This window comes from Hippocampus zosterae, chromosome 16 (genome assembly GCF_025434085.1).
Source record: "Hippocampus zosterae strain Florida chromosome 16, ASM2543408v3, whole genome shotgun sequence".
NCBI classification, from domain to species: domain Eukaryota; kingdom Metazoa; phylum Chordata; class Actinopteri; order Syngnathiformes; family Syngnathidae; genus Hippocampus; species Hippocampus zosterae.
In genome coordinates this window covers 201,691-228,525 of record NC_067466.1, presented here as the reverse complement: position 1 = coordinate 228,525, position 26,835 = coordinate 201,691, and positions in this window count along the sequence as shown.

Sequence of the window (26,835 nt, the reverse complement as noted above, 5' to 3'; positions counted from 1 at the left end):
TACTATTTCCGCGGGCCGCGTTCCAACACTATTCACCCCGGCCAAGAGGCCTATTCCCCGGCTGCCCGCCGCACTCGCCGCCGGGCCGGCCCGCACCCCGCCATTGAGACTGCACGGGAATTATTATTTTTTTATCTCTCAACCTGTCCAAGAGGCCTGCTGCCCGCCGCAATCGCCGCCGGGCCGGCCCGCACCCCGCCATTGAGACTGAACGGGGATTATTATTTTTTTTAACTCGTCCGCCGGGCCGGGGCGGGCTTCGCCCCCGGTACCTCCAGCCGCTACTATTTCCGCGGGCCGAGTTCCAACACTATTCACCCCGGCCAAGAGGCCTATTCCCCGGCCACACGCGGCCGCCGGGCCGGCCCGCACCCCGCCATTGAGACTGCACGGGAATTATTATTTTTTTATCTCTCAACCTGTCCAAGAGGCCTGCTGCCCGCCGGACTCACCGCCGGGCCAGCCCGCACCCCGCCATTGAGACTGCATGGGAATTATTATTTTTTTATCTCTCAACCTGTCCAAGAGGCCTGGTGCCCGCCGCACTCGCCGCCGGGCAGGCCCGCACCCCGCCATTGAGACTGCACGGGAATTATTATTTTTTTATCTCTCAACCTGTCCAAGAGGCCTGCTTCCCGCCGGACTCACCGCCGGGTCAGCCCGCACCCCGCCATTGAGACTGCACGGGAATTATTATTTTTTTATCTCTCAACCTGTCCAAGACGCCTGCTGCCCGCCGCACTCGCCGCCGGGCAGGCCCGCACCCCGCCATTGAGACTGCACGGGAATTATTATTTTTTTATCTCTCAACCTGTCCAAGAGGCCTGCTTCCCGCCGGACTCACCGCCGGGTCAGCCCGCACCCCGCCATTGAGACTGCATGGGAATTATTATTTTTTTATCTCTCAACCTGTCCAAGAGGCCTGCTGCCCGCCGCAATCGCCGCCGGGCCGGCCCGCACCCTGCCATTGAGACTGAACGGGATTGTTTATTTTTTTAACTTGGCCGCCGGGCCGGGGCGGGCATCGCCCCCGGTACCTCCAGCCGCTACTATTTCCGCGGGCCGCGTTCCAACACTATTCACCCCGGCCAAGAGGCCTATTCCCCGGCCCGCACCCCGCCATTGAGACTGAACGGGAATTATTATTTTTTTATCTCTCAACCTGTCCAAGAGGCCTGCTGCCCGCCGCAATCGCCGCCGGGCCGGCCCGCACCCCGCCATTGAGACTGAACGGGGATTTTTTTTTTTTTTAACTCGGCCTCCGTGCCGGGGCGGGCTTCGCCCCCGGTACCTCCAGCCGCTTCTATTTACGCGCGCCGCGTTCCAACATATTCACCCCGGCCAAGAGGCCTCTTCCCCGGCCACACTCGTCCGCCGGGCCGGCCCGCACCCCGCCATTGAGACTGCATGGGAATTATTATTTTTTTATCTCTCAACCTGTCCAAGAGAACTGCTGCCCGCCGCAATCGCCGCCGGGCCGGCCCGCACCCTGCCATTGAGACTGAACGGGGATTATTTATTTTTTTTAACTTGGCCGCCGGGCCGGGGCGGGCATCGCCCCCGGTACCTCCAGCCGCTACTATATCCGCGGGCCGTGTTCCAACACTATTCACCCCGGCCAAGAGGCCTATTCCCCGGCCCGCACCCCGCCATTGAGACTGCACGGGAATTATTTTTTTTTTATCTCTCAACCTGTCCAAGAGGCCTGCTGCCCGCCGCAATCGCCGTCGGGCCGGCCCGCACCCCGCCATTGAGACTGAACGGGGATTATTATTTTTTTTAACTCGGCCTCCGGGCCGGGGCGGGCTTCGCCCCCGGTACCTCCAGCCGCTTCTATTTACGCGCGCCGCGTTCCAACATATTCACCCCGGCCAAGAGGCCTCTTCCCAGGCCACACTCGTCCGCCGGGCCGGCCCGCACCCCGCCATTGAGACTGCACGGGAATTATTATTTTTTTATCTCTCAACCTGTCCAAGAGGCCTGCTGCCCGCCGCAATCGCCGCCGGGCCGGCCCGCACCCTGCCATTGAGACTGAACGGGATTATTTATTTTTTTAACTTGGCCGCCGGCCCGGGCCGGGCATCGCCCCCGGTACCTCCAGCCGCTACTATTTCCGCGGGCCGTGTTCCAACACTATTCACCCCGGCCAAGAGGCCTATTCCCCGGCCCGCACCCCGCCATTGAGACTGCACGGGAATTATTATTTTTTTATCTCTCAACCTGTCCAAGAGGCCTGCTGCCCGCCGCACTCGCCGCCGGGCCGGCCCGCACCCCGCCATTGAGACTGAACGGGGATTATTATTTTTTTTAACTCGGCCTCCGGGCCGGGGCGGGCTTCGCCCCCGGTACCTCCAGCCGCTTCTATTTACGCGCGCCGCGTTCCAACATATTCACACCGGCCAAGAGGCCTCTTCCCCGGCCACACTCGTCCGCCGGGCCGGCCCGCACCCCGCCATTGAGACTGCACGGGAATTATTATTTTTTTATCTCTCAACCTGTCCAAGAGGCCCGCTGCCCGCCGCAATCGCCGCCGGGCCGGCCCGCACCCTGCCATTGAGACTGAACGGGGATTATTTATTTTTTTAACTTGGCCGCCGGCCCGGGGCGGGCATCGCCCCCGGTACCTCCAGTCGCTACTATTTCCGCGGGCCGTGTTCCAACACTATTCACCCCGGCCAAGAGGCCTATTCCCCGGCCCGCACCCCGCCATTGAGACTGCATGGGAATTATTATTTTTTTATCTCTCAACCTGTCCAAGAGGCCTGCTGCCCGCCGCAATCGCCGGCGGGCCGGCCCGCACCCTGCCATTGAGACTGAACGGGGATTATTTATTTTTTTAACTTGGCCGCCGGCCCGGGGCGGGCATCGCCCCCGGTACCTCCAGCCGCTACTATATCCGCGGGCCGTGTTCCAACACTATTCACCCCGGCCAAGAGGCCTATTCCCCGGCCCGCACCCCGCCATTGAGACTGCACGGGAATTATTTTTTTTTTATCTCTCAACCTGTCCAAGAGGCCTGCTGCCCGCCGCACTCGCCGCCGGGCCGGCCCGCACCCCGCCATTGAGACTGAACGGGGATTATTATTTTTTTTAACTCGGCCTCCGGGCCGGGGCGGGCTTCGCCCCCGGTACCTCCAGCCGCTTCTATTTACGCGCGCCGCGTTCCAACATATTCACACCGGCCAAGAGGCCTCTTCCCCGGCCACACTCGTCCGCCGGGCCGGCCCGCACCCCGCCATTGAGACTGCACGGGAATTATTATTTTTTTATCTCTCAACCTGTCCAAGAGGCCCGCTGCCCGCCGCAATCGCCGGCGGGCCGGCCCGCACCCTGCCATTGAGACTGAACTGGGATTATTTATTTTTTTAACTTGGCCGCTGGGCCAGGGCGGGCTTCGCCCCCGGTACCTCCAGCCGCTACTATTTCCGCGGGCCGTGTTCCAACACTATTCACCCCGGCCAAGAGGCCTATTCCCCGGCCCGCACCCCGCCATTGAGACTGCACGGGAATTATTATTTTTTTATCTCTCAACCTGTCCAAGAGGCCTGCTGCCCGCCGCACTCGCCGCCGGGCCGGCCCGCACCCCGCCATTGAGACTGGAACGGGGATTATTTTTTTTTTTTAACTCGGCCTCCGGGCCGGGGCGGGCTTCGCCCCCGGTACCTCCAGCCGCTTCTATTTACGCGCGCCGCGTTCCAACATATTCACCCCGGCCAAGAGGCCTCTTCCCCGGCCACACTCGTCCGCCGGGCCGGCCCGCACCCCGCCATTGAGACTGCATGGGAATTATTATTTTTTTATCTCTCAACCTGTCCAAGAGAACTGCTGCCCGCCGCAATCGCCGCCGGGCCGGCCCGCACCCTGCCATTGAGACTGAACGGGGATTATTTTTTTTTTTTAACTTGGCCGCCGGGCCGGGGCGGGCATCGCCCCCGGTACCTCCAGCCGCTACTATTTCCGCGGGCCGTGTTCCAACACTATTCACCCCGGCCAAGAGGCCTATTCCCCGGCCCGCACCCCGCCATTGAGACTGCACGGGAATTATTATTTTTTTATCTCTCAACCTGTCCAAGAGGCCTGCTGCCCGCCGCAATCGCCGCTGGGCCGGCCCGCACCCTGCCATTGAGACTGAACGGGATTATTTATTTTTTTAACTTGGCCGCCGGGCCGGGGCGGGCATCGCCCCCGGTACCTCCAGCCGCTACTATTTCCGCGGGCCGTGTTCCAACACTATTCACCCCGGCCAAGAGGCCTATTCCCCGGCCCGCACCCCGCCATTGAGACTGCACGGGAATTATTATTTTTTTATCTCTTAACCTGTCCAAGAGGCCTGCTGCCCGCCGCACTCGCCGCCGGGCCGGCCCGCACCCCGCCATTGAGACTGAACGGGGATTATTTTTTTTTTTAACTCGGCCTCCGGGCCGGGGCGGGCTTCTCCCCCGGTACCTCCAGCCGCTTCTATTTACGTGCGCCGCGTTCCAACATATTCACCCCGGCCAAGAGGCCTCTTCCCCGGCCACACTCGTCCGCCGGGCCGGCCCGCACCCCGCCATTGAGACTGCACGGGAATTATTATTTTTTTATCTCTCAACCTGTCCAAGAGGCCTGCTGCCCGCCGCAATCGCCGCCGGGCCGGCCCGCACCCTGCCATTGAGACTGAACGGGGATTATTATTTTTTTTAACTCGGCCGCCGGGCCGGGGCGGGCATCGCCCCCGGTACCTCCAGCCGCTACTATTTCCGCGGGCCGCGTTCCAACACTATTCACCCCGGCCAAGAGGCCTATTCCCCGGCCACACTCGGCCGCCGGGCCGGCCCGCACCCCGCCATTGAGACTGAACGGGGATTATTATTTTTTTTAACTCGGCCGCCGGGCCGGGGCGGGCTTCGCCCCCGGTACCTCCAGCCGCTACTATTTCCGCGGGCCGCGTTCCAACACTATTCACCCCGGCCAAGAGGCCTCTTCCCCGGACACACTCGGCCGCCGGGCCGGCCCGCACCCTGCCATTGAGACTGAACGGGATTATTTATTTTTTTAACTTGGCCGCCGGGCCGGGGCGGGCATCGCCCCCGGTACCTCCAGCCGCTACTATTTCCGCGCGCCGCGTTCCAACACTATTCACCCCGGCCAAGAGGCCTCTTCCCCGGACACACTCGGCCGCCGGGCCGGCCCGCACCCCGCCATTGAGAATGCATGGGGATTTTTTTTTTTTTTAACTCGGCCCCCGGTACCTCCAGCCGCTACTATTTCCGCGGGCCGCGTTCCAACACTATTCACCCCGGCCAAGAGTCCTCTTCCCCGGACACACTCGGCCGCCGGGCCGGCCCGCACCCTGCCATTGAGACTGAACGGGATTATTTATTTTTTTAACTTGGCCGCCGGGCCGGGGCGGGCATCGCCCCCGGTACCTCCAGCCGCTACTATTTCCGCGCGCCGCGTTCCAACACTATTCACCCCGGCCAAGAGGCCTCTTCCCCGGACACACTCGGCCGCCGGGCCGGCCCGCACCCCGCCATTGAGACTGCATGGGGATTATTATTTTTTTTAACTCGGCCGCCGGGCCGGGGCGGGCTTCGCCCCTGGTACCTCAAGCCGCTACTATTTCCGCGGGCCGCGTTCCAACACTATTAACCCCGGCCAAGAGGGCTCTTCCCCGGCCACACTCGGCCACCGGGCCGGCCCGCACCCTGCCATTGAGACTGAACGGGATTATTTATTTTTTTAACTTGGCCGCCGGGCCGGGGCGGGCTTCGCCCCCGGTACCTCCAGCCGCTACTATTTCCGCGCGCCGCGTTCCAACATATTCACCCCGGCCAAGAGGCCTCTTCCCCGGCCACAGTCGGCCGCCGGACCGGCCCGCACCCCGCCATTGAGACTGCACGGGGATTATTTTTTTTTTTAACTCGGCCGCCGGGCCGGGGCGGGCTTCGCCCCCGGTACCTCCAGCCGCTACTATTTCCGCGGGCCACGTTCCAACACTATTAACCCCAGCCAAGAGGCCTCTTCCCCGGCCACACTCGGCCACCGGGCCGGCCCGCACCCTGCCATTGAGACTGAACGGGGATTATTATTTTTTTTAACTCGGCCGCCGGGCCGGGGCGGGCTTCGCCCCCGGTACCTCCAGCCGCTACTATTTCCGCGGGCCGCGTTCCAACACTATTAACCCCGGCCAAGAGGCCTCTTCCCCGGCCACACTCGGCCACCGGGCCGGCCCGCACCCTGCCATTGAGACTGAACGGGATTATTTTTTTTTTTAACTTGGCCGCCGGGCCGGGGCGGGCTTCGCCCCCGGTACCTCCAGCAGCTACTATTTCCGCGGGCCGCGTTCCAACACTATTCACCCCGGCCAAGAGGCCTCTTCCCCGGCCACACTCGTCCGCCGGGCCGGCCCGCACCCCGCCTTTGAGACTGAACGGGGATTATTATTTTTTTTAACTCGGCCGCCGGGCCGGCGCGGGCTTCGCCCCCGGTACCTCCAGCCGCTACTATTTCCGCGGGCCGCGTTCCAACACTATTCACCCCGGCCAAGAGGCCTCTTCACTGGCCACACTCGTCTGCCGGATCGGCCCGCACCCCGCCATTGAGACTGCACGGGAATTATTATTTTTTTATCTCTCAACCTGTCCAAGAGGCCTGCTGCCCGCCGCAATTGCCGCCGGGCCGGCCCGCACCCCGCCATTGAGACTGAACGGGGATTATTATTTTTTTTAACTCGGCCGCCGGGCCGGGGCGGGCATCGCCCCCGGTAACTCCAGCCGCTACTATTTCCGCGGGCCGCGTTCCAACACTATTCACCCCGGCCAAGAGGCCTATTCCCCGGCCACACTCGGCCGCCGGGCCGGCCCGCACCCCGCCATTGAGACTGAACGGGGATTATTATTTTTTTTAACTCGGCCGCCGGGCCGGGGCGGGCTTCGCCCCCGGTACCTCCAGCCGCTACTATTTCCGCGGGCCGCGTTCCAACACTATTCACCCCGGCCAAGAGGCCTCTTCCCCGGACACACTCGGCCGCCGGGCCGGCCCGCACCCTGCCATTGAGACTGAACGGGATGATTTATTTTTTTAACTTGGCCGCCGGGCCGGGGCTGGCATCGCCCCCGGTACCTCCAGCCGCTACTATTTCCGCGCGCCGCGTTCCAACACTATTCACCCCGGCCAAGAGGCCTCTTCCCCGGACACACTCGGCCGCCGGGCCGGCCCGCACCCCGCCATTGAGAATGCATGGGGATTTTTTTTTTTTTTAACTCGGCCCCCGGTACCTCCAGCCGCTACTATTTCCGCGGGCCGCGTTCCAACACTATTCACCCCGGCCAAGAGTCCTCTTCCCCGGACACACTCGGCCGCCGGGCCGGCCCGCACCCTGCCATTGAGACTGAACGGGATTATTTATTTTTTTAACTTGGCCGCCGGGCCGGGGCGGGCATCGCCCCCGGTACCTCCAGCCGCTACTATTTCCGCGCGCCGCGTTCCAACACTATTCACCCCGGCCAAGAGGCCTCTTCCCCGGACACACTCGGCCGCCGGGCCGGCCCGCACCCCGCCATTGAGACTGCATGGGGATTATTATTTTTTTTAACTCGGCCGCCGGGCCGGGGCGGGCTTCGCCCCTGGTACCTCAAGCCGCTACTATTTCCGCGGGCCGCGTTCCAACACTATTAACCCCGGCCAAGAGGGCTCTTCCCCGGCCACACTCGGCCACCGGGCCGGCCCGCACCCTGCCATTGAGACTGAACGGGATTATTTATTTTTTTAACTTGGCCGCCGGGCCGGGGCGGGCTTCGCCCCCGGTACCTCCAGCCGCTACTATTTCCGCGCGCCGCGTTCCAACATATTCACCCCGGCCAAGAGGCCTCTTCCCCGGCCACAGTCGGCCGCCGGACCGGCCCGCACCCCGCCATTGAGACTGCACGGGGATTATTTTTTTTTTTAACTCGGCCGCCGGGCCGGGGCGGGCTTCGCCCCCGGTACCTCCAGCCGCTACTATTTCCGCGGGCCACGTTCCAACACTATTAACCCCAGCCAAGAGGCCTCTTCCCCGGCCACACTCGGCCACCGGGCCGGCCCGCACCCTGCCATTGAGACTGAACGGGGATTATTATTTTTTTTAACTCGGCCGCCGGGCCGGGGCGGGCTTCGCCCCCGGTACCTCCAGCCGCTACTATTTCCGCGGGCCGCGTTCCAACACTATTAACCCCGGCCAAGAGGCCTCTTCCCCGGCCACACTCGGCCACCGGGCCGGCCCGCACCCTGCCATTGAGACTGAACGGGATTATTTTTTTTTTTAACTTGGCCGCCGGGCCGGGGCGGGCTTCGCCCCCGGTACCTCCAGCAGCTACTATTTCCGCGGGCCGCGTTCCAACACTATTCACCCCGGCCAAGAGGCCTCTTCCCCGGCCACACTCGTCCGCCGGGCCGGCCCGCACCCCGCCTTTGAGACTGAACGGGGATTATTATTTTTTTTAACTCGGCCGCCGGGCCGGCGCGGGCTTCGCCCCCGGTACCTCCAGCCGCTACTATTTCCGCGGGCCGCGTTCCAACACTATTCACCCCGGCCAAGAGGCCTCTTCACTGGCCACACTCGTCTGCCGGATCGGCCCGCACCCCGCCATTGAGACTGCACGGGAATTATTATTTTTTTATCTCTCAACCTGTCCAAGAGGCCTGCTGCCCGCCGCAATTGCCGCCGGGCCGGCCCGCACCCCGCCATTGAGACTGAACGGGGATTATTATTTTTTTTAACTCGGCCGCCGGGCCGGGGCGGGCTTCGCCCCCGGTAACTCCAGCCGCTACTATTTCCGCGGGCCGCGTTCCAACACTATTCACCCCGGCCAAGAGGCCTCTTCCCCGGCCACACTCGGCCACCGGGCCGGCCCGCACCCCGCCTTTGAGACTGAACGGGGATTATTATTTTTTTTAACTCGGCCGCCGGGCCGGCGCGGGCTTCGCCCCCGGTACCTCCAGCCGCTACTATTTCCGCGGGCCGCGTTCCAACACTATTCACCCCGGCCAAGAGGCCTCTTCACTGGCCACACTCGTCTGCCGGGTCGGCCCGCACCCCGCCATTGAGACTGCACGGGAATTATTATTTTTTTATCTCTCAACCTGTCCAAGAGGCCTGCTGCCCGCCGCAATTGCCGCCGGGCCGGCCCGCACCCCGCCATTGAGACTGAACGGGGATTATTATTTTTTTTAACTCGGCCGCCGGGCCGGGGCGGGCTTCGCCCCCGGTACCTCCAGCAGCTACTATTTCCGCGGGCCGCGTTCCAACACTATTCACCCCGGCCAAGAGGCCTCTTCCCCGGCCACACTCGTCCGCCGGGCCGGCCCGCACCCCGCCTTTGAGACTGAACGGGGATTATTTTTTTTTTTAACTCGGCCGCCGGGCCGGCGCGGGCTTCGCCCCCGGTACCTCCAGCCGCTACTATTTCCGCGGGCCGCGTTCCAACACTATTCACCCCGGCCAAGAGGCCTCTTCACTGGCCACACTCGTCTGCCGGGTCGGCCCGCACCCCGCCATTGAGACTGCACGGGAATTATTATTTTTTTATCTCTCAACCTGTCCAAGAGGCCTGCTGCCCGCCGCAATTGCCGCCGGGCCGGCCCGCACCCCGCCATTGAGACTGAACGGGGATTATTATTTTTTTTAACTCGGCCGCCGGGCCGGGGCGGGCTTCGCCCCCGGTACCTCCAGCCGCTACTATTTCCGCGGGCCGCGTTCCAACACTATTCACCCCGGCCAAGAGGCCTCTTCCCCGGCCACACTCGGCCACCGGGCCGGCCCGCACCCCGCCTTTGAGACTGAACGGGGATTATTATTTTTTTTAACTCGGCCGCCGGGCCGGCGCGGGCTTCGCCCCCGGTACCTCCAGCCGCTACTATTTCCGCGGGCCGCGTTCCAACACTATTCACCCCGGCCAAGAGGCCTCTTCACTGGCCACACTCGTCTGCCGGGTCGGCCCGCACCCCGCCATTGAGACTGCACGGGAATTATTATTTTTTTATCTCTCAACCTGTCCAAGAGGCCTGCTGCCCGCCGCAATTGCCGCCGGGCCGGCCCGCACCCCGCCATTGAGACTGAACGGGGATTATTATTTTTTTTAACTCGGCCGCCGGGCCGGGGCGGGCTTCGCCCCCGGTACCTCCAGCCGCTACTATTTCCGCGGGCCGCGTTCCAACACTATTAACCCCGGCCAAGAGGCCTCTTCCCCGGCCACACTCGGCCACCGGGCCGGCCCGCACCCTGCCATTGAGACTGAACGGGATTATTTATTTTTTTAACTTGGCCGCCGGGCCGGGGCGGGCTTCGCCCCCGGTACCTCCAGCCGCTACTATTTCCGCGGGCCGCGTTCCAACACTATTCACCACGGCCAAGAGGGCTCTTCCCTTGCCACACTCGGCCACCGGGCCGGCCCGCACCCTGCCATTGAGACTGAACGGGATTATTTATTTTTTTAACTTGGCCGCCGGGCCGGGGCGGGCATCGCCCCCGGTACCTCCAGCCGCTACTATTTCCGCGCGCCGCGTTCCAACACTATTCACCCCGGCCACACTCGTCCGCCGGGCCGGCCCGCACCCCGCCATTGAGACTGAACGGGGATTATTATTTTTTTTAACTCGGCCGCCGGGCCGGGGCGGGCTTCGCCCCCGGTACCTCCAGCCGCTACTATTTCCGCGGGCCGCGTTCCAACACTATTCACCCCGGCCAAGAGGCCTCTTCCCCGGCCACACTCGTCCGCCGGGCCGGCCCGCACCCCGCCATTGAGACTGAACGGGGATTATTATTTTTTTTAACTCGGCCGCCGGGCCGGGGCGGGCATCGCCCCCGGTACCTCCAGCCGCTACTATTTCCGCGGGCCGCGTTCCAACACTATTCACCCCGGCCAAGAGGCCTATTCCCCGGCCACACTCGTCCGCCGGGCCGGTCCGCACCCCGCCATTGAGACTGAACGGGGATTTTTTTTTTTTTTAACTCGGCCGCCGGGCCGGGGCGGGCATCGCCCCCGGTAGCTCCAGCCGCTACTATTTCCGCGGGCGGCGTTCCAACACTATTCACCCCGGCCAAGAGGCCTATTCCCCGGCCACACTCGGCCGCCGGGCCGGCCCGCACCCCGCCATTGAGACTGCACGGGAATTATTATTTTTTTATCTCTCAACCTGTCCAAGAGGCCTGCTGCCCGCCGGACTCGCCGCCGGGCCGGCCCGCGCCCCACCATTGAGACTGCATGGGAATTATTATTTTTTTATCTCTCAACCTGTCCAAGAGGCATGCTGCCCGCCGCCGGGCCGGCCCGCACCCCGCCATTGAGACTGAACGGGGATTATTTTTTTTTTTAACTCGGCCGCCGGGCCGGGGCGGGCTTCGCCCCCGGTACCTCCAGCCGCTACTATTTCCGCGGGCCGCGTTCCAACACTATTCACCCCGGCCAAGAGGCCTATTCCCCGGCCACACTCGTCCGCCGGGCCGGCCCGCACCCCGCCTTTGAGACTGAACGGGGATTATTTTTTTTTTTAACTCGGCCGCCGGGCCGGCGCGGGCTTCGCCCCCGGTACCTCCAGCCGCTACTATTTCCGCGGGCCGCGTTCCAACACTATTCACCCCGGCCAAGAGGCCTCTTCACTGGCCACACTCGTCTGCCGGGTCGGCCCGCACCCCGCCATTGAGACTGCACGGGAATTATTATTTTTTTATCTCTCAACCTGTCCAAGAGGCCTGCTGCCCGCCGCAATTGCCGCCGGGCCGGCCCGCACCCCGCCATTGAGACTGAACGGGGATTATTTTTTTTTTTAACTCGGCCGCCGGGCCGGGGCGGGCTTCGCCCCCGGTACCTCCAGCCGCTACTATTTCCGCGGGCCGCGTTCCAACACTATTCACCCCGGCCAAGAGGCCTCTTCACTGGCCACACTCGTCTGCCGGGTCGGCCCGCACCCCGCCATTGAGACTGCACGGGAATTATTATTTTTTTATCTCTCAACCTGTCCAAGAGGCCTGCTGCCCGCCGCAATTGCCGCCGGGCCGGCCCGCACCCCGCCATTGAGACTGAACGGGGATTATTATTTTTTTTAACTCGGCCGCCGGGCCGGGGCGGGCTTCGCCCCCGGTACCTCCAGCCGCTACTATTTCCGCGGGCCGCGTTCCAACACTATTAACCCCGGCCAAGAGGCCTCTTCCCCGGCCACACTCGGCCACCGGGCCGGCCCGCACCCTGCCATTGAGACTGAATGGGATTATTTATTTTTTTAACTTGGCCGCCGGGCCGGGGCGGGCTTCGCCCCCGGTACCTCCAGCCGCTACTATTTCCGCGGGCCGCGTTCCAACACTATTCACCACGGCCAAGAGGGCTCTTCCCTTGCCACACTCGGCCACCGGGCCGGCCCGCACCCTGCCATTGAGACTGAACGGGATTATTTATTTTTTTAACTTGGCCGCCGGGCCGGGGCGGGCATCGCCCCCGGTACCTCCAGCCGCTACTATTTCCGCGCGCCGCGTTCCAACACTATTCACCCCGGCCACACTCGTCCGCCGGGCCGGCCCGCACCCCGCCATTGAGACTGAACGGGGATTATTATTTTTTTTAACTCGGCCGCCGGGCCGGGGCGGGCTTCGCCCCCGGTACCTCCAGCCGCTACTATTTCCGCGGGCCGCGTTCCAACACTATTCACCCCGGCCAAGAGGCCTCTTCCCCGGCCACACTCGTCCGCCGGGCCGGCCCGCACCCCGCCATTGAGACTGAACGGGGATTATTATTTTTTTTAACTCGGCCGCCGGGCCGGGGCGGGCATCGCCCCCGGTACCTCCAGCCGCTACTATTTCCGCGGGCCGCGTTCCAACACTATTCACCCCGGCCAAGAGGCCTATTCCCCGGCCACACTCGTCCGCCGGGCCGGTCCGCACCCCGCCATTGAGACTGAACGGGGATTTTTTTTTTTTTTAACTCGGCCGCCGGGCCGGGGCGGGCATCGCCCCCGGTAGCTCCAGCCGCTACTATTTCCGCGGGCGGCGTTCCAACACTATTCACCCCGGCCAAGAGGCCTATTCCCCGGCCACACTCGGCCGCCGGGCCGGCCCGCACCCCGCCATTGAGACTGCACGGGAATTATTATTTTTTTATCTCTCAACCTGTCCAAGAGGCCTGCTGCCCGCCGGACTCGCCGCCGGGCCGGCCCGCGCCCCACCATTGAGACTGCATGGGAATTATTATTTTTTTATCTCTCAACCTGTCCAAGAGGCATGCTGCCCGCCGCCGGGCCGGCCCGCACCCCGCCATTGAGACTGAACGGGGATTATTTTTTTTTTTAACTCGGCCGCCGGGCCGGGGCGGGCTTCGCCCCCGGTACCTCCAGCCGCTACTATTTCCGCGGGCCGCGTTCCAACACTATTCACCCCGGCCAAGAGGCCTATTCCCCGGCCACACTCGGCCGCCGGGCCGGCCCGCGCCCCGCCATTGAGACTGAACGGGGATTATTATTTTTTTTAACTCGGCCGCCGGGCCGGGGCGGGCTTCGCCCCCGGTAACTCCAGCCGCTACTATTTCCGCGGGCCGCGTTCCAACACTATTCACCCCGGCCAAGAGTCCTCTTCCCCGGCCACAATCGGCCGCCGGGCCGGCCCGCACCCCACCATTGAGACTGAATGGGGATTATTATTTTTTTTAACTCGGCCGCCGGGCCGGGGCGGGCTTCGCCCCCGGTAACTCCAGCCGCTACTATTTCCGCGGGCCGCGTTCCAACACTATTCACCCCGGCCAAGAGGCCTCTTCCCCGGACACACTCGGCCGCCGGGCCGGCCCGCACCCTGCCATTGAGACTGAACGGGATTATTTATTTTTTTAACTTGGCCGCCGGGCCGGGGCGGGCATCGCCCCCGGTACCTCCAGCCGCTACTATTTCCGCGCGCCGCGTTCCAACACTATTCACCCCGGCCAAGAGGCCTCTTCCCCGGACACACTCGGCCGCCGGGCCGGCCCGCACCCCGCCATTGAGACTGCATGGGGATTATTATTTTTTTTAACTCGGCCCCCGGTACCTCCAGCCGCTACTATTTCCGCGGGCCGCGTTCCAACACTATTCACCCCGGCCAAGAGGCCTCTTCCCCGGCCACACTCTGCCGCCTGGCCGGCCCGCACCCCGCCATTGAGACTGAACGGGGATTATTATTTTTTTATCTCTCAACCTGTCCAAGAGGCCTGCTGCCCGCCGCACTCGGCGGTCGAGTGCAGCCTGCTCCCTGCCATTGAGACTGAACGGGGATTATTATTTTTTTTAACTCGGCCGCCGGGCCGGGGCGGGCTTCGCCCCCGGTACCTCCAGCCGCTACTATTTCCGCGGGCTGCGTTCCAACACTATTAACCCCGGCCAAGAGGCCTCTTCCCCGGCCACACTCGGCCGCCGGGCCTGCCCGCACCCAACCATTGAGACTGAACGGGGATTATTATTTTTTTTAACTCGGCCGCCGGGCCGGGTCGGGCTTAGTCCCCGGTACCTCCAGCCGCTACTATTTCCGCGGGCCGCGTTCCAACACTATTAACCCCGGCCAAGAGGCCTCTTCCCCGGCCACACTCGGCCGCCGGGCTGGCCCGCACCCCACCATTGAGACTGAACGGGGATTATTATTTTTTTTAATTCGGCCGCCGGGCCGGGGCGGGCTTCGCCTCCGGTACCTCCAGCCGCTACTATTTCCGCGGGCCGCGTTCCAACACTAGTCACCCCGGCCAAGAGGCCTCTTCGCCGGCCACACTCTGCCGCCGGGCCGGCCCGCACCCCGCCATTGAGACTGAACGGGGATTATTATTTTTTTTAACTCGGCCGCCGGGCCGGGGCGGGCATCGCCCCCGGTACCTCCAGCCGCTACTATTTCCGCGGGCCGCGTTCCAACACTATTCACCCCGGCCAAGAGGCCTATTCCCCGGCCACACTCGGCCGCCGGGCCGGCCCGCACCCCGCCATTGAGACTGAACGGGGATTATTATTTTTTTTAACTCGGCCGCCGGGCCGGGGCGGGCTTCGCCCGCGGTAACTCCAGCCGCTACTATTTCCGCGGGCCGCGTTCCAACACTATTCACCCCGGCCAAGAGTCCTCTTCCCCGGCCACAATCGGCCGCCGTGCCGGCCCGCACCCCACCATTGAGACTGAATGGGGATTTTTTTTTTTTTTTAACTCGGCCGCCGGGCCGGGGCGGGCTTCGCCCCCGGTACCTCCAGCCGCTACTATTTCCGCGGGCCGCGTTCCAACACTATTCACCCCGGCCAAGAGGCCTCTTCCCCGGACACACTCGGCCGCCGGGCCGGCCCGCACCCTGCCATTGAGACTGAACGGGATTATTTATTTTTTTAACTTGGCCGCCGGGCCGGGGCGGGCATCGCCCCCGGTACCTCCAGCCGCTACTATTTCCGCGCGCCGCGTTCCAACACTATTCACCCCGGCCAAGAGGCCTCTTCCCCGGACACACTCGGCCGCCGGGCCGGCCCGCACCCCGCCATTGAGACTGCATGGGGATTATTATTTTTTTTAACTCGGCCCCCGGTACCTCCAGCCGCTACTATTTCCGCGGGCCGCGTTCCAACACTATTCACCCCGGCCAAGAGTCCTCTTCCCCGGACACACTCGGCCGCCGGGCCGGCCCGCACCCTGCCATTGTGACTGAACGGGATTATTTATTTTTTTAACTTGGCCGCCGGACCGGGGCGGGCATCGCCCCCGGTACCTCCAGCCGCTACTATTTCCGCGCGCCGCGTTCCAACACTATTCACCCCGGCCAAGAGGCCTCTTCCCCGGACACACTCGGCCGCCGGGCCGGCCCGCACCCCGCCATTGAGACTGCATGGGGATTATTATTTTTTTTAACTCGGCCCCCGGTACCTCCAGCCGCTACTATTTCCGCGGGCCGCGTTCCAACACTAATCACCCCGGCCAAGAGGCCTCTTCCCCGGCCACACTCTGCCGCCTGGCCGGCCCGCACCCCGCCATTGAGACTGAACGGGGATTATTTTTTTTTTTTATTCAGCCGCCGGGCCGGGGCGGGCTTCGCCCCCGGTACCTCCAGCCGCTACTATTTCCGCGTGCCGCGTTCCAACACTATTCACCCCGGCCAAGAGGCCTCTTCCCCGGCCACACTCGGCCGCCGGGCCGGCCCGCACCCAACCATTGAGACTGAACGGGGATTATTATTTTTTTTAACTCGGCCGCCGGGCCGGGTCGGGCTTAGTCCCCGGTACCTCCAGCCGCTACTATTTCCGCGGGCCGCGTTCCAACACTATTAACCCCGGCCAAGAGGCCTCTTCCCCGGCCACACTCGGCCGCCGGGCTGGCCCGCACCCCACCATTGAGACTGAACGGGGATTATTATTTTTTTTAATTCGGCCGCCGGGCCGGGGCGGGCTTCGCCTCCGGTACCTCCAGCCGCTACTATTTCCGCGGGCCGCGTTCCAACACTAGTCACCCCGGCCAAGAGGCCTCTTCGCCGGCCACACTCTGCCGCCGGGCCGGCCCGCACCCCGCCATTGAGACTGAACGGGGATTTTTTTTTTTTTAACTCGGCCGCCGGGCCGGGGCGGGCTTCGCCCCCGGTACCTCCAACCGCTACTATTTCCGCGGGCCGCGTTCCAACACTATTCACCCCGGCCAAGAGGCCTCTTCCCCGGCCACACTCGGCCGCCGGGCCGGCCCGCACCCCGCCATTGAGACTGCACGGGGATTATTATTTTTTTATCTCTCAACCTGTCCAAGAGGCCTGCTGCCCGCCGCACTCGGTGGCCGAGTGCAGCCTGCTCCCCGCCATTGAGACTGAACGGGGATTATTATTTTTTTATCTCTCAACCTGTCCAAGAGGCCTGCTGCCCGCTGCACTCGGAGGCCGAGTGCGGCCTGCTCCCCGCCATTGAGACTGGACGGGGATTTTATTGTTTTATCTCTCAACCTGTCCAAGAGGCCTGCTCCCCGGCCGCACTCCGCCGCCGGGTCGGCCCTCACCCCGCCATTGAGACTGAACGGGGATTATTATTTTTTTATCTCTCAACCTGTCCAAGGGGCCTGCTCCCCGGCCGCACTCGCCGACCGCACTCGGCGGCCGGCCGCACTCCGCCGCCGGGCCGGCCCGCACCCCGCCATTGAGACTGCACGGGGATTATTATTTTTTTATCTCTCAACCTGTCCAAGAGGACCTGCTGCCCGCCGCACTCGGCGGCCGAGTGCGGCCTGCTCCCCGCCATTGAGACTGAGCGGGGATTATTATTTTTTTATCTCTCAACCTGTCCAAGGGGCCTGCTCCTCGGCCGCACTCCGCCGCCGGGCCGGCCCGCACCCCGCCATTGAGACTGAACGGGATTATTATTTTTTTTATCTCTCAACCTGTCCAAGGGGCCTGCTCCCCGGCTGCACTCCGCGGCCGCACTCCGCGGCCGGCCGCACTTAGCCGCCGGGCCGGCCCTCACCCCGCCGTTGAGACTGAACGGGGATTATTATTTTTTATCTCTCAACCTGTCCAAGAGGCCTGCTCCCCGCCATTGAAACTGAACGGGGATTATTATTTTTTTGTCTCTAAACCTGTCCAAGAGGCCTGCTGCCCGCCGCACTCGGCGCCCAAGTGCGGCCTGCTTCCCGCCATTGAGACGGAACGGGGATTATTATTTTTTTATATCTCAACCGGTCCAAGGGGCCTGCTCCCCGGGCGCACTCGGCGGCCGCACTCGGCAACTAGTAAGCCTCAAAATGATCTTGCTAGTGAACTAGTAGGCGTTTTGCGGCTTACATGTCAACTAGTAAGCTTCAAAATGATCTTACTAGTACACTAGTGGGCATTTTGCGGCTTACATGTGAATTAGTAAGCCTCAAAATGATCTTACTCGTGAACTAGTGGGCGTTTTGCGGCTTACAAGTCAACTAGTAAGCCTCAAAATGATCTTACTAGTGAACTAGTGAGCGTTTTGCAGCTTACATGTCAACTAGTAAGCCTCAAAATGCTCTTACTAGTGAACTAGTGGGCGTTTTTCAACTTACATGTCAACTAGTAAGCCTCAAAATGATCTTACTAGTAAACTAGTGGGCGTTTTGTGGCTTACATGTTCACTAGTAAGCGTCAAAATTACCTTACTAGTGAACTAGTGGGCGTTTTGCGGCTTACATGTCAACTAGTAAGCCTCAAAATGATCTTACTAGTGAACTAGTAGGCGTTTTGCGGCATACATGTCAACTAGTAAGCCTCAAAATGATCTTACTAGTGAACTAGTCGGCGTTTGGCGGCTTACATGTAAACTAGTAAGCCTCAAAATGATGTTACTAGTCAACTAGTGGGCGTTTTGTGGCTTACATGTCAACTAGTAAGCCTAAAAATGATCTTACTAGTCAACTAATGGGCACATTTATGGCCTTGTATGTTCACTAGTAAGCGTCAAAATGATCTTACTAGTGAACTAGTGGGCACATTTATGGCCTTACATGTTCACTAGTAAGCGTCAAAATGATCTTACTAGTGAACTAGTGGGCATTTTGTGGCTTACATGTAAACTAGTAAGCCTCAAAATTATCTTACTAGTGAACTAGTGGGCACATTTATGGCCATACATGTTCACTAGTAAGCGTCAAAATTATCTTACTAGTGAACTAGTGGGTGTTTTGCGGCTTACATGTCAACTAGTAAGCCTCAAAATGATCTTACTAGTGAACTAGTGAGCGTTTTGTGGCTTGCATGTTCACTAGTAAGCCTCAAAATGATCTTACTAGTGAACTAGTGGGCGTTTTGCGGCCTACATGTCAACTAGTGAGCCTCAAAATGATCTTACTAGTGAACTAGTGGGCGTTTTGTGGCTTACATGTTCACTAGTAAGCGTCAAAATGACCTTACTAGTGAATTAGTGAGCGTTTTGTGGCTTACATGTCAACTAGTAAGCCTCAAAATGATCTTACTAGTTAACTAGTGGGCGTTTTGTGGCTTACATGTTCACTAGTAAGCCTCAAAATGACCTTACTAGTAAACTAGTGGGCACATTTATGGCCTTACATGTTCACTAGTAAGCGTCAAAATGATCTTACTAATGAACTAGTGTGCACGTTTATGGCCTTACATGTTCACTAGTAAGCGTGAAAATGATCTTACTAGTGAACTAGTGGGCGTTTTGCAACTTCCATGTCAACTAGTAAGCCTCGAAATGATCTTACAAGTGAGCTAGTGGGCGTTTTCCGGCTTACATGTCAACTAGTAAGCCTCAAAATGATCTTACTAGTGAACTAGTGGGTTCTTTTGTGGCTTACATGTTCAGTAGTAAGCGTCACAATGACCTTACTTGTGAACTAGTGAGCGTTTTGCGGCTTACATGTCAAAAAATAAGCCTCAAAATGATCTTAATAGTGAACTAGTGGGCGTTTTGTGGCTTACATGTTAACTAGTAAGCATCAAAATGACCTTACTAGTGAACTAGTGGGCGTTTTGTGGCTTACATGTTCACTAGTAAGCGTCAAAATGACCATACTAGTGAATTAGTGAGCGTTTTGTGGCTTACATGTCAACTAGTAAGCCTCAAAATGATCTTACTAGTTAACTAGTGGGCGTTTTGTGTCTTACATGTTCATTAGTAAGCCTCAAAATGACCTTACTAGTGAAATAGTGGGCACATTTATGGCCTTACATGTTCACTAGGAAGCGTCAAAATGATCTTACTAGTGAACTAGTGGGCACGTTTATGGCCTTACATGTTCACTAGTAAGCGTGAAAATGATCTTACTAGTGAACTAGTGGGCGTTTTACGGCTTACATGTCAACTAGTAAACCTCAAAATGATCTTACGAGTGAGCTAGTGGGCGTTTTGCGGCTTACATGTCAACTAGTAAGCCTCAAAATGATCTTACTAGTGAACTAGTGGGTTCTTTTGTGGCTTACATGTTCACTAGTAAGCGTCACAATGACCTTACTTGTGAACTAGTGAGCGTTTTGTAGCTTACATGTTCACTAGTAAGCGTCAAAATGATCTTACGAGTGAACTAGTGGGCGTTTTGCGGCTTCCATGTCAACAAGTAAGCCTCAAAATGATCTTACTAGTGAACTAATGGGCGTTTTGTGGCTTACATGTTAACTAGTAAGTGTCAAAATGACCTTACTAGTGAACTAGTGGGCGTTTTGTGGCTTACATGTCAACAAATAAGCCTCAAAATGATCTTACTAGTGAACTAGTGGGCACGTTTATGGCCTTACATGTTCACTAGTAAGCGTCAAAATGATCTTACTAGTGAACTAGTGGGCGTTTTGCGCCTTACATGTCAACTTGTAAGCCTCAAAATGATCTTACGAGTGAGCTAGTGGGCGTTTTGCGGCTTACATGTCAACTAGTAAGCCTCAAAATGATCTTACTAGTGAACTAGTGGGTTCTTTTGTGGCTTACATGTTCACTAGTAAGCGTCACAATGACCTTACTTGTGAACTAGTGAGCGTTTTGTGGCTTACATGTTCACTAGTAAGCGTCAAAATGATCTTACTAGTGAACTAGTGGGCGTTTTGTGGCTTACATGTTCATTAGTAAGCCTCAAAATGATCTTACTAGTGAACTAGTGGGCGTTTTGTGGCTTACATGTCAAATAGTAAGCCTCAAAATGATCTTACTAGTGAACTAGTGGGCACGTTTATGGCCTTACATGTTCACTAGTAAGCGTGAAAATGATCTTACTAGTGAACTAGTGGGCGTTTTACGGCTTACATGTCAACTAGTAAACCTCAAAATGATCTTACGAGTGAGCTAGTGGGCGTTTTGTGGCTTACATGTTCACTAGTAAGCGTCACAATGACCTTACTTGTGAACTAGTGAACGTTTTGTAGCTTACATGTTCACTAGTAAGCGTCAAAATGATCTTACGAGTGAACTAGTGGGCGTTTTGCGGCTTACATGTCAACAAGTAAGCCTCAAAATGATCTTACTAATGAACTAGTGGGCGTTTTGTGGCTTACATGTTCACTAGTAAGCCTCAAAATGATCTTACTAGTGAACAAGTGGGCGTTTTGTGGCTTACATGTTAACTAGTAAGCATCAAAATGACCTTACTAGTGAACTAGTGGGCGTTTTGTGGCTTACATGTCAACTAGTAAGCCTCAAAATGATCTTACTAGTTAACTAGTGGGCGTTTTGTGTCTTACATGTTCACTAGTAAGCCTCAAAATGACCTTACTAGTGAACTAGTGGGCACATTTATGGCCTTACATGTTCACTAGGAAGCGTCAAAATGATCTTACTAGTGAACTAGTGGGCACGTTTATGGCCTTACATGTTCACTAGTAAGCGTGAAAATGATCTTACTAGTGAACTAGTGGGCGTTTTACGGCTTACATGTCAACTAGTAAACCTCAAAATGATCTTACGAGTGAGCTAGTGGGCGTTTTGCGGCTTACATGTCAACTAGTAAGCCTCAAAATGATCTTACTAGTGAACTAGTGGGTTCTTTTGTGGCTTACATGTTCACTAGTAAGCGTCACAATGACCTTACTTGTGAACTAGTGAGCGTTTTGTGGCTTACATGTTCACTAGTAAGCGTCAAAATGATCTTACTAGTGAACTAGTGGGCGTTTTGTGGCTTACATGTTCATTAGTAAGCCTCAAAATGATCTTACTAGTGAACTAGTGGGCGTTTTGTGGCTTACATGTCAAATAGTAAGCCTCAAAATGATCTTACTAGTGAACTAGTGGGCACGTTTATGGCCTTACATGTTCACTAGTAAGCGTGAAAATGATCTTACTAGTGAACTAGTGGGCGTTTTGTGGCTTACATGTCAAATAGTAAGCCTCAAAATGATCTTACTAGTGAACTAGTGGGCACGTTTATGGCCTTACATGTTCACTAGTAAGCGTGAAAATGATCTTACCAGTGAACTAGTGGGCGTTTTACGGCTTACATGTCAACTAGTAAACCTCAAAATGATCTTACGAGTGAGCTAGTGGGCGTTTTGTGGCTTACATGTTCACTAGTAAGCGTCACAATGAGCTTACTTGTGAACTAGTGAACGTTTTGTACCTTACATGTTCACTAGTAAGCGTCAAAATGATCTTACGAGTGAACTAGTGGGCGTTTTGTGGCTTACATGTTAACTAGTAAGCATCAAAATGACCTTACTAGTGAACTAGTGGGCGTTTTGTGGCTTACATGTCAACTAGTAAGCCTCAAAATGATCTTACTAGTGAACTAGTGGGCGTTTTGTGGCTTACATGTCAACTAGTAAGCCTCAAAATGATCTTACTAGTGAACTAGTGGGCGTTTTGTGGCTTACATGTCAAATAGTAAGCCTCAAAATGATCTTACTAGTGAACTAGTGGGCACGTTTATGGCCTTACATGTTCACTAGTAAGCGTGAAAATGATCTTACTAGTGAACTAGTGGGCGTTTTGCGCCTTACATATCAACTTGTAAGCCTCAAAATGATCTTACGAGTGAGCTAGTGGGCGTTTTGCGGCTTACATGTCAACTAGTAAGCCTCAAAATGATCTTACTAGTGAACTAGTGGGTTCTTTTGTGGCTTACATGTTCACTAGTAAGCGTCACAATGACCTTACTTGTGAACTAGTGAGCGTTTTGTGGCTTACATGTTCACTAGTAAGCGTCAAAATGACCTTACTAGTGAATTAGTGAGCGTTTTGTGGCTTACATCTCAACTAGTAAGCCTCAAAATGATCTTACTAGTGAACTAGTGGGCGTTTTGTGGCTTACATGTTCACTAGAAAGCCTCAAAATGATCTTACTAGTGAACTAGTGGGCACATTTATGGCCTTACATGTTCACTAGTAAGCCTCAAAATGATCTTAAGAGTGAACAAGTGGGCGTTTTGCGGCTTACATGTCAACAAATAAGCCTCAAAATGATCTTACTAGTGAACTAATGGGCGTTTTGTGGCTTACATGTTAACTAGTAAGTGTCAAAATGACCTTACTAGTGAACTAGTGGGCGTTTTGTGGCTTACATGTCAACTATTAAGCCTCAAAATGATCTTACTAGTTAACTAGTGGGCGTTTTGTGGCTTACATGTTCACTAGTAAGCCTCAAAATGACCTTACTAGTGAACTAGTGGGTTCTTTTGTGGCTTACATGTTCACTAGTAAGCGTCACAATGACCTTACTTGTGAACTAGTGAGCGTTTTGTGGCTTACATGTTCACTAGTAAGCCTCAAAATGATCTTAAGAGTGAACAAGTGGGCGTTTTGCGGCTTACATGTCAACAAATAAGCCTCAAAATGATCTTACTAGTGAACTAGTGGGCACATTTATGGCCTTACATGTTCACTAGTAAGCGTCAAAATGATCTTACTAGTGAACTAGTGGGCACGTTTATGGCCTTACATGTCAACTTGTAAGCCTCAAAATGACCTTACGAGTGAGCTAGTGGGCGTTTTGCGGCTTACATGTCAACTAGTAAGCCTGAAAATGATCTTACTAGTGAACTACTGGGTTCTTTTGTGGCTTACATGTTCACTAGTAAGCGTCACAATGACCTTACTTGTGAACTAGTGAGCGTTTTGTGGCTTACATGTTCACTAGTAAGCGTCAAAATGATCTTACTAGTGAACTAGTGGGCGTTTTGTGGCTTACATGTTCATTAGTAAGCCTCAAAATGATCTTACTAGTGAACTAGTGGGCGTTTTGTGGCTTACATGTCAAATAGTAAGCCTCAAAATGATCTTACTAGTGAACTAGTGGGCACATTTATGGCCTTACGTGTTCACTAGTAAGCGTCAAAATGATCTTACTAGTAAACTAGTGGGCGTTTTGTGGCTTACATCTTCACTCGTAAGCCTAAAAATGATCTTATAGGGAACTACTGGGCACATTTATGGCCTTACGTGTTCACTAGTAAGCCTCAAAATGATCTTACTAGTGAACTAGTGGGCGTTTTGTGGCTTACATGTCAACTAGTAAGATCAAAATGATCTTACGAGTGAACTAGTGGGCGTTTTGCGGCTTACATGTCAACAAGTAAGCCTCAAAATGATCTTACTAATGAACTAGTGGGCGTTTTGTGGCTTACATGTTCACTAGTAACCGTCAAAATGACCTTACTAGTGAATAAGTGAGCGTTTTGTGGCTTACATCTCAACTAGTAAGCCTCAAAATGATCTTACTAGTGAACTAGTGGGCGTTTTGTGGCTTACATGTTCACTAGTAAGCCTCAAAATGATCTTACTAGTGAACTAGTGGGCACATTTATGGCCTTACATGTGACTAGTAAGCGTCAAAATGATCTTACTAGTGAACTAGTGGGCGTTTTGCGGCTTGCATGTCAACTAGTAAGCCTCAAAATGATCTTACTAGTGAACTAATGGGCGTTTTGTGGCTTACATGTTAACTAGTAAGTGTCAAAATGACCTTACTAGTGAACTAGTGGGCGTTTTGTGGCTTACATTTTCACTAGTAAGCGTCAAAATGACCTTACTAGTGAATTAGCGAGCGTTTTGTGGCTTACATGTCAACTAGTAAGCCTCAAAATGATCTTACTAGTTAACTAGTGGGCGTTTTGTGGCTTACATGTTCACTAGTAAGCCTCAAAATGACCTTACTAGTGAACTAGTGGGCACATTTATGGCCTTACATGTTCACTAGTAATCGTCAAAATGATCTTACTAGTGAACTAGTGGGCACGTTTATGGCCTTACATGTTCACTAGTAAGCGTGAAAATGATCTTACTGGTGAACTAGTGGGCGTTTTGCGCCTTACATGTCAACTTGTAAGCCTCAAAATGACCTTACGAGTGAGCTAGTGCGCGTTTTGCGGCTTACATGTCAACTAGTAAGCCTCAAAATGATCTTACTAGTGAACTCGTTTGTTCTTTTGTGGCTTACATGTTCACTAGTAAGCGTCACAATGACCTTACTTGTGAACTAGTGAGCGTTTTGTGGCTTACATGTTCACTAGTAAGCGTCAAAATGATCTTACTAGTGAACTAGTGGGCGTTTTGTGGCTTATATGTTCATTAGTAAGCCTCAAAATGATCTTACTAGTGAACTAGTGGGCGTTTTGTGGCTTACATGTCAAATAGTAAGCCTCAAAATGATGTTACTAGTGAACTAGTGGGCACATTTATGGCCTTACGTGTTCACTAGTAAGCGTCAAAATGATCTTACTAGTAAACTAGTGGGCGTTTTGTGGCTTACATCTTCACTCGTAAGCCTCAAATGATCTTATAGGGAACTAGTGGGCACATTTATGGCCTTACGTGTTCACTAGTAAGCCTCAAAATGATCTTACTAGTGAACTAGTGGGCGTTTTGTGGCTTACATGTCAACTAGTAAGCCTCAAAATGATCTTACGAGTGAACTAGTGGGCGTTTTGCGGCTTACATGTCAACAAGTAGGCCTTAAAATGATCTTACTAGTGAACTAGTGGGCGTTTTGTGGCTTACATGTTCACTAGTAAGCGTCAAAATGACCTTACTAGTGAATTAGTGAGCGTTTTGTGGCTTACATGTTCACTAGTAAGCCACAAAATGACCTTACTAGTGAACTAGTGGGCACATTTATGGCCTTACATGTTCACTAGTAAGCGTCAAAATGATCTTACTAGTGAACTAGTGGGCACGTTTATGGCCTTACATGTTCACTAGTAAGCGTGAAAATGATCTTACTAGTGAACTAGTGGGCGTTTTGCGCCTTACATGTCAACTTGTAAGCCTCAAAATGACCTTACGAGTGAGCTAGTGGGCGTTTTGCGGCGTACATGTCAACTAGTAAGCCTCAAAATGATCTTACTAGTGAACTAGTGGGTTCTTTAGTGGCTTACATGTTCACTAGTAAGCGTCACAATGACCTTACTTGTGAACTAGTGAGCGTTTTGTGGCTTACATGTTCACTAGTAAGCGTCAAAATGATCTTACTAGTGAACTAGTGGGCACATTTATGGCATTACGTGTTCACTAGTAAGCGTCAAAATGATCTTACTAGTAAACTAGTGGGAGTTTTGTGGCTTACATCTTCACTCGTAAGCCTCAAAATGATCTTATAGGGAACTAGTGGGCACATTTATGGCATTACGTGTTCACTAGTAAGCGTCAAAATGATCTTACTAGTAAACTAGTGGGAGTTTTGTGGCTTACATGTTCACTAGTAACCGTCAAAATGACCTTACTAGTGAATAAGTGAGCGTTTTGTGGCTTACATCTCAACTAGTAAGCCTCAAAATGATCTTACTAGTGAACTAGTGGGCGTTTTGTGGCTTACATGTTCACTAGTAAGCCTCAAAATGATCTTACTAGTGAACTAGTGGGCACATTTATGGCCTTACATGTGACTAGTAAGCGTCAAAATGATCTTACTAGTGAACTAGTGGGCGTTTTGCGGCTTGCATGTCAACTAGTAAGCCTCAAAATGATCTTACTAGTGAACTAATGGGCGTTTTGTGGCTTACATGTTAACTAGTAAGTGTCAAAATGACCTTACTAGTGAACTAGTGGGCGTTTTGTGGCTTACATTTTCACTAGTAAGCGTCAAAATGACCTTACTAGTGAATTAGCGAGCGTTTTGTGGCTTACATGTCAACTAGTAAGCCTCAAAATGATCTTACTAGTTAACTAGTGGGTGTTTTGTGGCTTACATGTTCACTAGTAAGCCTCAAAATGACCTTACTAGTGAACTAGTGGGCACATTTATGGCCTTACATGTTCACTAGTAAGCGTGAAAATGATCTTACTGGTGAACTAGTGGGCGTTTTGCGCCTTACATGTCAACTTGTAAGCCTCAAAATGACCTTACGAGTGAGCTAGTGGGCGTTTTGCGGCTTACATGTCAACTAGTAAGCCTCAAAATGATCTTACTAGTGAACTCGTTTGTTCTTTTGTGGCTTACATGTTCACTAGTAAGCGTCACAATGACCTTACTTGTGA